Source organism: Dasypus novemcinctus, chromosome 27 (assembly GCF_030445035.2).
Source record: "Dasypus novemcinctus isolate mDasNov1 chromosome 27, mDasNov1.1.hap2, whole genome shotgun sequence".
NCBI lineage: Eukaryota > Metazoa > Chordata > Mammalia > Cingulata > Dasypodidae > Dasypus > Dasypus novemcinctus.
Genome location: NC_080699.1, coordinates 4947842 through 4960128, shown reverse-complemented (window position 1 = coordinate 4960128; position 12287 = coordinate 4947842).

The following is a 12287-nucleotide window of genomic DNA, read 5'->3' as shown; positions in this document are numbered from 1 at the left end:
TATACACACAATGTACCAATGCCACTTTACTTGTTTTGATATAATGAAATACTTACATAAGATGTAACCATTAGGGGAAAGTGGGTGAAAGGAACATGGCAAAAATCTCATGAGATACTATCTCTGCAACTTCCTATGAATCTCTAATATCTTTTTAAAATACATATATTTTTATTAGAGAAGTTGTGAACTTACAACGCAATCATGCATAATGTGCAGAATTCCCATACAACACCCCTCCATGAACATCTTATAGTGTTGTGGAAAATTTGTTAAAGATTATGAAAGAACATCATCAGACTATTACAACTAACTATGGTCTGTAATGTACATTTGGTACCTTTTCCCATATACCCCAAATAATTATCAACCATGTGTTAATATTGCACATTTGTTATACCTCATGAGTGTATACTCTCATTTTGTACTGTTAACCACCATCCATCTTCCATTACATGGTTCCTTGTGTTATAGAGTCCCATGCCTTGTATATTCCATCCAAAGTGCACACTCAGTGGCTCTCACTTTCCTCACAGAGTTGTCCAATCATTGCCTCAATAAATTTTGAACATTTTCCTTCATCCAAAAGAAAAATTCCCATAGCCCCCTATTACTGAATTTTAGCATTGATACAGTACCTTCTTTGAAAATGATGCAAGAATGTTACAATATTGCTGTTAATGATAGTCTGTAAGTTAAATTAATTGTGTTTTCCCCATGTATTACCATATCCTTACCACCTTGGAATAGTGATGTACATTTGTTCTAGTTCACAGAAGAACATTCTTGAATTTGTATTTTATGAAATTAGGACACGTATAACATGGATGAACCTTAAAGACATTATGCTGAGTGAAATAAGCCAGACTCAAAAGGGCAAATATTGTAGGGACTCACCAATATGTACTAAATATGAAGAATAAGCACATAGAGATAAAAGCTAGAGTAGAGGTTACTAGGAGATAAGATGAGATGATGCATGACATATGTAGAATTTTTAATTAGCCTGACTATAAAAGTGTGGAAATGGATGGAGGTGATAGTAACGCATTATAGTGAGTATAAGTAACACAGGTGGCTTATAAATGGGATTGTGACGGAAAGGGGTCATCTTGGGATGTGAATATCAGTTGAAAGAAATCTAGAGAATAATGTAGGGACTGGATAACAGCGAAACCAGAGGTGGATGAAGAGTGTGGTTAATAGTAAAAATAGACCATAGCTAGTGGTAATATTCTGATGATGTTCTTTAATAACCTGTAACAAATGTTCCACAACAATGTAAGGTATTGGTGAAGGGGTGTTGTATGGGAATTCTATCCATTACACATGACTGCAAGTCATAGTTTCTCTAATCAAATATATACACATCTATATATAAATGATCAGATGTAGACTCTAGAACTTTAAATTAAAATTCTTAATGAAATTTTTCACTAGATGAGCTTAATAGCAGCAGATTGAAGATAGAGAAGAAAGAATCAGTGAAGAAAATGCAATAAAAATGATACAATTTGAAGATAGGGAAAAATTTAAAGAAATAAACAGCACTCTAATCTCTAAAACGTGATTGGGTGATCTAACATTGGTGCCCTTAGAGTTATGGAAGGAGAAGAGAGAGAGAATTTATTACAAAAAGAGTTGATAATGTAGGAAATAATAATTCCCCACATTTGATAAAAACATCAGCTTATAGAGGCAAGTGGTACAGCAAACATAAGAAGGGATAAATATGAATAAAGCCATCCCAAGCATAGCATACACAACTACCAGAAATCAAATACAAGAAAAAATATTTGAAAACACAGGAAAAAAACACCATATTTATAAAAAAATGGAAACATGCCCTCTCATTGGATATGAAGCCCAGAATACATGAAACAACATTTTTGAGGTACTGAAAAAAAATAAACACAGAATTCTGTATTTGGAAAAGATATCCTTTAATAATGGACACAAAATAAAAATATTTTATGATAAACAAAATCTGAGTTAATTTGTTGCTACTGACCTATACTTCAAGAAGTCAAGGGAATTGACACCAGATGGAAACTCAGTTCTACTGAAGGAAATGAGTAACACCAGAAAAATGATAACTTTGTGGGGACTGAATAAAAATTATTACTGTGTTTTTACATTTATTTTTAAGGGGTAAGAGATTGCTTCAAGACACAAATAGAACCTTATTTATTGGGGATTAAAATATATGCAGATGTAAAAATATATGACAACAATTAGCACAAAAGTTGGGATTTAAATGCAAATTTATTGTTAAAAGTTTTCATATTTCATTTTTAGTAATAAAAATTATCTCTAGGTAAGAACACATATTGTCTTTCCTTGAACAGCCCTTAAAATACAGTATGGTTAAAACCAAAATAGGGCTTAATATATATTATTTTTAAATGTTTTATTAACCCAAAATAAGGCAGAAAAAGAAATAAGCGAAAAATAGAGACAAGTAAAAATCAAGTAGAAAAATTAAACCCTATACTGATCTAATTGTGTCTATGATTACAATAAATATAAATGGATTAAATACAGCAGCTAAAGGTAATGTTTGGCAGAACGGATTAAAGAGTTTGACAATACCATATACTTCATAAAAGAGTGTTTTATATATAAACTGACAGATAAGTTGAAGGTATAAAGACAGAAAAAATATTTCATGCAAGCCTATGAAAGCTGGTATGTTTATAAAATCAGACAAAGTCAATTTCCAAACAGAGTATTCATCACTAAAAGGATCATCTCAGAATGATGAGAAGGCTAATTAATTAGGAAGACATAATGATCATAAGTGTTCATATATAGAACATAAATAAATGAGGAAATAGAGAAATCTGTAAGCATAGTTTGGAAATTTTTATTCCTTGTCTTAGTTTTCTGACTGTGATTACAAATACCATGGAATGTGTTTGTTTAAACAATTGAAATTTATTGGATCATGGTTTTGAGGCTAGGGGAAGTCCAAATTCAGGGCATCAGGAAGGCAACACTTTCTCCCTGAAAACAGTGTTGCTCTGGGGCTGGCTGCTGGTGGTCTTTGGGTCCTTGGCTTTTCCATCTCATAGCAATGCACATGGCAACATTTTCTCCTTTCTCTTCTGGGTTCCATTAGACTTCCAGCTTTTGGATGCTCTCTGTAGCTTTGTTTTCCTTTTCCAATTTCCTTTGTTTTTAAGGACTTCCAGCTTTTGGCTGTTCTCTTTGGCTTTGCTTTCTGTGTCCAGTTTTCTTTGCTTTTAAGTACTTCAGCCATATTGGATTAAAGCCCATCCTCATTCAGTGTGGGCACACCTTAACTAACAACAACTTCAAAGTTCCTAGTTACAAATGGGTTCATACCCACAGGACAAGAGGTTGAGACCTGAACCTGCTCTTTGTAGGGGACACGATTCAATCCCCAACACTACTCTACAATGAGATACTGATAGACAGTCTCTAGCATGGCTAAAATGGAAAAGTCTGAAAACACCAAATGTTGATGAAGAGAAGTGGAACTCATACAATGTTGCGGCAAATGATAAATGACACAATCACTTCGCACACAAAACTCTTTGGCAATTTCTCTTAAAATGAAGAATCCACCCATCCTACAATCCAGCAAATTTCACTTTCCTCAGGAGAAATGAAAATAGAAAAATAATCTGTATAAGAATGTTTGTAGCAGCTTAATTCATAAACGCCCAAACTAGAAACAACCCACATCTTCATCAGCAGGAGAATGGTAATGTATTGTCATATGTTCATACAATGGGAAACTAATCACCAATAAAAGAGGATGAGCTACAGGTTATCCATAAGCAATGTGAATTATCTCAATAGAATTAATTAGAGCTATAGAGGCCAGGTACAAAAGAGTGCAGGCCATATGGTTCACGAGGGGTTCATATAAAGGTAAAGAACAGAAACAGAATTTCTGTGGATAGAAATCAGAACCCGGGAAACGGACTTTGGCCCAGTGGTTAGGGCGTCCATCTACCATATGGGAGGTCCGTGGTTCAAACCCCGGGCCTCCTTGACCCGTGTGGAGCTGGCCCATATGCAGTGCTGATGTGCGCAAGGAGTGCCGTGCCACGCAAGGGTGTCCCCCGCGTGGGGGAGCCCCACGCACAAGGAGTGCGCCCCTGAGGAAAGCCGCCCAGCATGAAAGGAAAGAGCAGCCTGCCCAGGAATGGCGCCGCCCACACTTCCCGTGCCGCTGACGACAACAGAAGCGGACAAAGAAACAAGACGCAGCAAATAGACACCAAGAACAGACAACCAGGGGAGGGGGGGAAATTAAATAAATAAATAAATCTTTAAAAAAAAAAAAAAAAGAAATCAGAACCCTAGTTGCTTATGAGGGAACTGATTTTATGATCACATAAGGGACCATTTAAGGGTGATGGAAATGTCCTATTTGCTGGTTTGGATGATGGTTACACAGTGTATAAATTCACCAAAACTCACTTAAGAAGTGGGTATTTCTTATATTTGAAATATGCCCTAAAGAAACAAAAATAATTAATAGATACATTAGATAAAATAATTACAACACTTTACTAATGAGAAAACTGTGAGACATTGAGAATTTAAACTATTTGCTGAAGTTCACTCATTTATTAAATATGGAGTCATTATCAATTCCAGATAATTCCTCACAGAGATATTTGACAACAAACTTGAGTAGAATGTTTAAGATAGTTAATTCAGGTGTCTTAGTGTCTTGGAACAAGAGTTTTGACAGCTTCATTTTCAACCCTTGACATGGAAAGTGCTAGTCAACTCAATTTCTAAGACAGAAATTCTAAGAGAAAGTTTGTCTATTAATTGGACTGGCCATATAATTCATTGTCCAAACTGCAAAACTGTCGAATATGAAAATGGATTATATTAATTGTTATTTGGGTCAACAGGTATAAATTTGTATTGCTCCAGGCAAAGCAGGACATATGGTCTTCCCCCTATAGGAAGTTTCTGTTTTTGAAGCACAAACACACACTACACTATCCTCAGAGATTAGGAGAATTCAGCTCTTACCCAGGTATTGGTTCTTTTGAGGGATAAAGAGACCCACGGGTTCTATGGTCATGGCAGATGGGGTTCACTGCCATGGCAGATGGCCCTTCTTTGGAGCTGGTGTTTCTGCGTGATGGAACTGGACTCACAGGGGATCTCTTTTCACAAGACTTGCATGCTACTTTACTGGAATTGTAGTTGGTGCTGGGGTTTAAGATATATTTAGGGGATTTGAATCTCTGGACTGACAATATGATACCCAGGCCCAGAGCCTCAACAGACTTCAGTTCCTACACTCTGATTTATTGGACTTACCCCACTCAGCTAACATGGAGTTGAAGAAGGTCAACCACCATACCATGGAGCCTAGAGTGTCTACAACTGAAAGCAGGAGGAGTGTATCCAGTATCCATGTGGAATCTAAGCCCCCACTTGACATAGATGTGCAATGGACACAACCAATCCAATGTCCACAGAGAAAATGTGGCATGGGTGTGGGAAGGGTGGCCATGGTGGCTGCTGGGTGCGGGGAATGGGAGGAAGAGATGAGATGTGGAGGTGTTTTCGGGACGTGGAGTTGTCCTGGGTGGTGCTTCACGGTCAATTACGGGACATTGTAGATCCCCCCAGGGCCCACTGGATGGAACGTGGGAGAGTGGGGGCTATGATGTGGACCATTGACTATGGGGTGCAGTGATGCTCAGAGATGTACTTACCAGGTGCAATGGATGTGTCATGATGATGGGAGAGAGTGTTGCTGTGAGGGGAGTGGGGGGTGAGGGCGGTGGGGTTGAATGGGACCTCATATTTTTTGAATGTAATATTTTAAAAAATAATAATAATAATTAAAAAAAAGGAAACAAACAAACAAAAAAAGAACATGAGAAAAAAAAAACAAACAAACGGCCTCGTCATCATCCCTGGGGCAGAATGCATGGTAGCTTATGAGGTTTACACGTGTCACGAGCCATCCCCCACCCTTCCATGAGAACAAAATGACATCTAGTGCTTCTCTTCTTAAAAAACACAAAGTTAGCTTTTTTGTAAGACACCCTGCCCTGTTTTAAAGACAAACTTTATTGAACCTTTACTATATGCCAGAGATCTAAGCTCTGAAGTTACAAAGATAGATACAATCCCTTTCTTTTCATTTTGCTGATCACTATTTCTAAAGCAAAATATAACAATCACAAATATGCCTGAGAAGACTTAGCATGTAAGATAACAAATGCATTTCGAAGTAGATTTCCTAGCTAATATTCTGTGCTTAAATATGTTTACTATTTAATAGAGTTTTATAAAAAGTTAAGCCAGTACTTACAAACACACACATATTCCAAACTGTGCAGAATAATACAAAATGAAAATTAAAAATATTTCTTTCCCTTTCATTAAAGTCCCATTGATATTTCATATGTATCTTTCTAGAGAAAGTTCCTTTAGTATATGGACATGTGTAAAAATGATGGTGATGGTGGGGATGATAATGTAGCTGACAATAAGAGCTCACAATGCTGGAGGAAGCATTTTAAATGTGCACATATTCCAAGCCCACAGAGTGTCCCTTCTGGTTCTTGCATGTGATATATCACACACACACACACACACACACATACATATATATATATATGAATGTATTTTATATTATACAACAAATACACATAAATTCTTAAAGTATACATACATGTATTTTAAATGTAGGTAATTATGATTGCATTGTACAGAAAATATTACATTATGCTTTGCTTTAACCATGTAATAAAGATATTTCCATATCAGCACATTGAATTTTACCTCATTTTTAAAGATATTGCTTTGTATTTCACACTTTATACGTACTATATTTCATTTAATTCTTTACATTATTGATGATCATTTAGCTTTTTAAAGCAGTTTTTCCTATTATAACCAATGCTACAATGAATATTATGGTATATATCACATTTTAAATTTTATTTATTTAATTTTTCTATGGAAAAAAGCAGTGGAATTGCTGTGCTAAGGGTATATGCATATAAGCTTTAGATTGGTGCTGCTACATCTCCCTTTAAAATCTTGAAACAATCTGCAATCATTTCTTTTCCCAAGGTGAAGAATGTTAAATATTAAGTTTAGATGATGATTTTCACACTGAGGGTATTTAAATGATTTATTAGGACAATATTTGAGATGTACGCTAAGCAATACAGAACACCAGGGGTCTTGTTGATTACTTGTAGTAACTCTATTATCAGAAGATTTTGCTTTAATTATTGTAATGTTAATAGCTTTTCCTCCAGTCTTGATTATTGTAAGAAAACTCTAACCTTCATCCCCTTCCTGCATATGGCAAAAAATGATCCAATATAACCTATAATTAAATCGTATTCACAATCATGACTCCTTTCTAGTACTATTATATTCTTTTGTATACGTAATTTTAATATGGATACAGATCTTCATTTTCTCCATGAAATACATTTCAGCAGCATATTCTAATGTCTTGGCCCATTTCGCATTTCCACTTTGATTTAATCTCCTCTGTACTCATAACCTTGATCCCAATTATTTTTTTCAGGATTCCTTCTTATTGCCAAGGCACAGATTGAAATATCGCTGGCCTTGTTAGTATAATACCCCTTCCCTCTGGAATCCCAGGCCTTATTTTGTTTGGATGTGCATGTTTGAATAATATTTATGTGATGGTGTTTTCTCAGGAACTATAGAGCCAACAAAACAGTAAATGCAAGTCTTTTACCCTGACAAACCGCACTTGAATTTTAGTTAAGCTAATGCACAAAACCTTAAATAGCAACACTTCTGAAGCGATGTTTTATGCGAATGACTATTGTTTCATAATCAAGGTTAAATGTAGAAATAGTAAACAGATATGAGTGGTCACCGTGTCACATTTATCAGCTGGGAGATCACAGATGGCAGTGCTCTGAATAACAGGCTGGCTCTATTTATTGCAGTGAAGATTTATTGAATATTCTGTGAAAGAATCTCTGCAAAGCTGCGTGGGAAGATCTCCACTAGAACCCATAGTTTCCTGTCTTCCTTTCAGCAAGGCCCTTACACCAATTACAAGTCTACCTACAGGTGCTAAATTTCAAATGCCTCCGTCAAACGAAAGGCAAAATTCATATACAAGAAAGAAATTTCAAATAAACCAAAGTAAGGTTGCTTATTGTGACTGCCTTAACATTCCACTGGTAAGAGGGCTGCAGGGTATTTGTCTTCAGTGTCTTTACTCAGAGTGGCAGGGACAGCCTTGGAGGCCTGATGGCGTAGCTGTGCCACGATATCGTCTACACTTTAAAAGGAACACTTGGGCTGTCGTGTTGGAAATAGATAGCAGAGGGAAGGGCAAGAGTGGACACACGGGAGAGATTTCTGGCTTGGGCTTGAGAGGTAGCAGTGGAAGGGACCTGATTACAGTCGTGTCCTGAAAGCAAAACTTTGGTTTTAGATGAGTGGCTGTGAAAGAAGTGCCAGGATGCCTCCAGTCTTTGACCTGAGTAAATGAAAGATACAGTTGCCATTGGATGTGACAGCTCATCCTGACAGTTGAATCGATCACCTCCTCCGTAAAAGGAGATGACGTGAAGTCCATGAACAAACAACTCTTTCCATGCCTCAACCCTTTTCTAAGAGACGATACTGGGCATCAGGGTGAAAATAAGCCAGTGGCTTACGGGGGTGTTCCTGGCTCAGCCAGGCGTGTGGTTCCTTGGGCTGACACCTGGCGGCTTGACACGGAGTTAGGGGTCTAAAACCTGGCGCTCCTCTCCAGTGGTACCTCCTCATGAAGGCAATGCTGAATAAAATCAGAGCAGTGTGGTACAAACTAAGTAGCACCAGAGCTGTTCTTCCATTTTATCAAGTCATACTTTACACCTTCTTCCCTGCTGCAGTCTGTCCAAAAAAGAAGAGCTTATCTCAAAGAGTTAATACACATTTTATACTTTATTAAAACAATGGGGTCTTAATTCCCTTAAGGCTTTCATAATCAAACAATGCGGGAAAATGCATGTATATAGCAGTGCCTTTTGATGAGGCATTGTAATAGAACATAGCAGTAAATAGAAACAAGGGTCCAAATGACTCTTCCCTTATTAGTAATGTGAAAAACAATCATTCTTATGACTAATACATCATATTCTGTTATGAATTGAGACAACTTCAAAAAAGTACCTGATAGACATCATGGGTTAGTGTCGTTTTTGCACCTGTCCATCATAAACACTGCCACTTAATGACCTCAAAGGCAATGATGGATTTCATTCATACAAGATTCAAATTTAAGAGGAACCGAAAGGAAAACCACTCTGAAAATGCTGAAGAAAAAATGACTAATCATAGCCAAAAAGAAGTGTATCTGAGAAACTGAGGATGTTTTCTTCTCTAAAGAGTAAAACATGCCCTAATTTTTCACATGTTTACTCTACATATCCAGACTTAAATTTCTATACCAAAAGTAGTACCTTTTACAAATAAGATTTTTATCTCTAGTACAAATAATTTACTTTAAGCAATAATAAAATGTTTTATTAAAAGTTTAACTTCAAAAATTAAATATAAGGGCTTTTCCAACAGGAAATTCATTGCAGCTGAGGTTAACATATACTTACATTAATGCACTAATTATAAAATTCTAAACTCGTATCTGATATACCAGTGATTGGGTCAGATCTTCACGTATGAAAATTGCATCCTGGTCCTATTTCTTGATGAAACTCTTCCCCGCATGATTTGAAATATAATCAAATATTTCTGAAACGATGTTCCATATTGTCAATATTATTCATTCTGTTTCAAACAGAAATACTAATTTTATTGTTGCAGGTGTTCTGCGGCAACTTCAGCCCCTGTGCTGAAGAACTGAGAACGAGCTTGTGTGGTGCCAGGGCAACACAGGTGTGGCATCTGCTTGGAAGAACCCTCTGTCTGCTGAGAGTCATTCTGGTGAGCTGCTGAAGAGCATCCGCAGACAACGTGCCTGGGCAAAGCGAGGGGTTGGAAAGGCATCTCTTCCCCTGAAGCTCTCAGGAAGACTTCCGACCAGGTGGGCGTGGGCTCCGAGTTTAAAGACCGTGGGAGGGAGCCACGGGGCAGCTCTTTAGGAAGGGGACAATGCAGGAGCTCAGGCAGAGGTGAGAAACAGCCTGGCGGGTGTGGTGAGCTAAAAGCAGTGCTCTGCGGGGGCAGGTAGGATTTATTGCAGCCGATGAGAGAGGAGGAGGAGGCTGGAGAAACAGGCAAGGGGCCTGTTAGAAGGCATCTGGTTTGGCATGTTAAGAGTCTGGCTATTGCAGTAAATAAAAGAGGACTTCAAAAAACCTTGAGGAGGACAACAGTGCGTTCATTTTAGAAAACACTTTGAAAGCTTTAAACCTAAAGAGAGGAGACTAGTGATAAACCATCATATTAGTTCAGGTAAAGTTGGCGAGGACGATGGCACTATCACTGGAGAGGCAGAAGCGGATGTGAGTTATTTCTATAAAGCTTGTTGGAGGGAGGTGGGGCAAGCAGGCAGGTTTGGGGATACTAGTTTGGGAATCGTGTGCATAAAGGTGGTGAGGGCAATGCCGAATGTCACTGGGATCATCTAAGGAAAATATGCAGCTCAAGCGCAGTAGGCTGGTAAAATGAATCTTGGGAAATATTAATATTTAGGAAGCAGGGAGAAGAAGAATAGGCACAGTGGTCCTGGGCAGAGAGGAAGTAGTGTGAATGAGCATCATGTGGCTTCAAGGAATCAAAGAGATCAAATAAAGGAAGGAATAATAAAGAGTTTCAAAAGAAGAGGAGTCTAAGAAGATAAAGACTGAAATGCTTGACATTGGCAAATATGGCTCTTCAGCGACTTAGTGAGCACAATTCCATACTCTAGTGAGGGCAGGACCTAAACTGCAGTGGTTTATGGGGTGTATTGAATGAGCAACGTGAGCACTTATCACCTAAATCAGAACTCGTTGAGCGTGAAAGCGAGTATTAGCCACAACGCCAGCAGGTGAACAGATAGAATCCAGAACTAGCTCAGCCAACCCAGGACATAAAGTTGCTCTAAATATGAGGAAGTGGAGTCTACAATGTTGAAAATGTGGATGCTGTAGAGAGAGAGAATAGATAGTAGCTAGACAGAGGGAGCCATGAGAAACGTTATCCAACGTTTCTGGCTTGAGCATGCAATGGTATCGGGGCCATTAAACAAGAAATTCACAATCTTACAGGCAAACGACATTTGGTCACAAAATTCGTGAAGACAGACGTGTGACAATTCATTCCGGCAGAGAGTGAGTGGCGATAAGGGTGTCTTGGCAGCAGATAAGAGCTTTGCTCTCTCTCGTCTTCAAAGAGCGACAGCACTGGAGCGTCCAGGAGCCAGGCAGGGCTCCTGCCTGCAGAGGTGGGTGTGCTTTTAAACAGGAGGCGTTATGCAGACTTTATGCGAGACACCAGGGAGATTTATGGACTAGAACGTTCTCTCCTTTGGGTCAAGGTAAGCACAGCAGACCATAGTCCCAGACAGTAGAGAATAGACGGATTCCACTACCAGAGTGAGGATGTGGGCCCAGGACCACGGAGCACCCCAGGTAATGGGGCAGTAGGGTGCTGTCACAGGGCAGCTCCCCGGAGGCTGGAGACCCAGACATCTGCGGCGGGCGTATAGATGATGGCATTTTATTTCCTTAGCACCGAGGCCAGTCCTAATCAGTGTTGAACAACGTTGGTATTGATTATCAGAATAGATTAGTGCCAAGGAATTGCAGTTATTCAATTTATTTATCAGAAAGGCACTTTGTTGTAGGAATTGATTTTTAAAGATGCATGATTTTAGGAATCTGGGAAAAGAATAACCTCTCTCGCAGTGCTTTTTAGACTCTTTTTTGACATAAACAAATGAGAATTAATGCAGGACTATTGAGAATCATAAGCTCGTATCCCAGAATGGGTGCAGCGTGGGTGCATGTGAAATTCATCCATAATTTTACAAAATTAGGTATGTTTACTCAGTTATTCTTATCTAAAAACCTGTCTGTGGCAGACAGATGGGGTTTCAGCTCCAGTCCGTTGAATCTCAAAGTCTGAGCCCTTAAGCCCTTGTTTTTTAACCTCGATGGAAATTCTTGTTCACGGCTTTATACTTTTCGCCTTATCTTCCCCTCATCTGCCTTTCCTAGGTCCATAGATCTACTCCAAACCACTCTCCGCTTCTCGCGTTGCCTTGCTGCAAATACGAATGGCGCAGAAGTGTCTTTGTGCCACTGGGCAACGGCGGCTGTCCCTCAGGGGAAGCC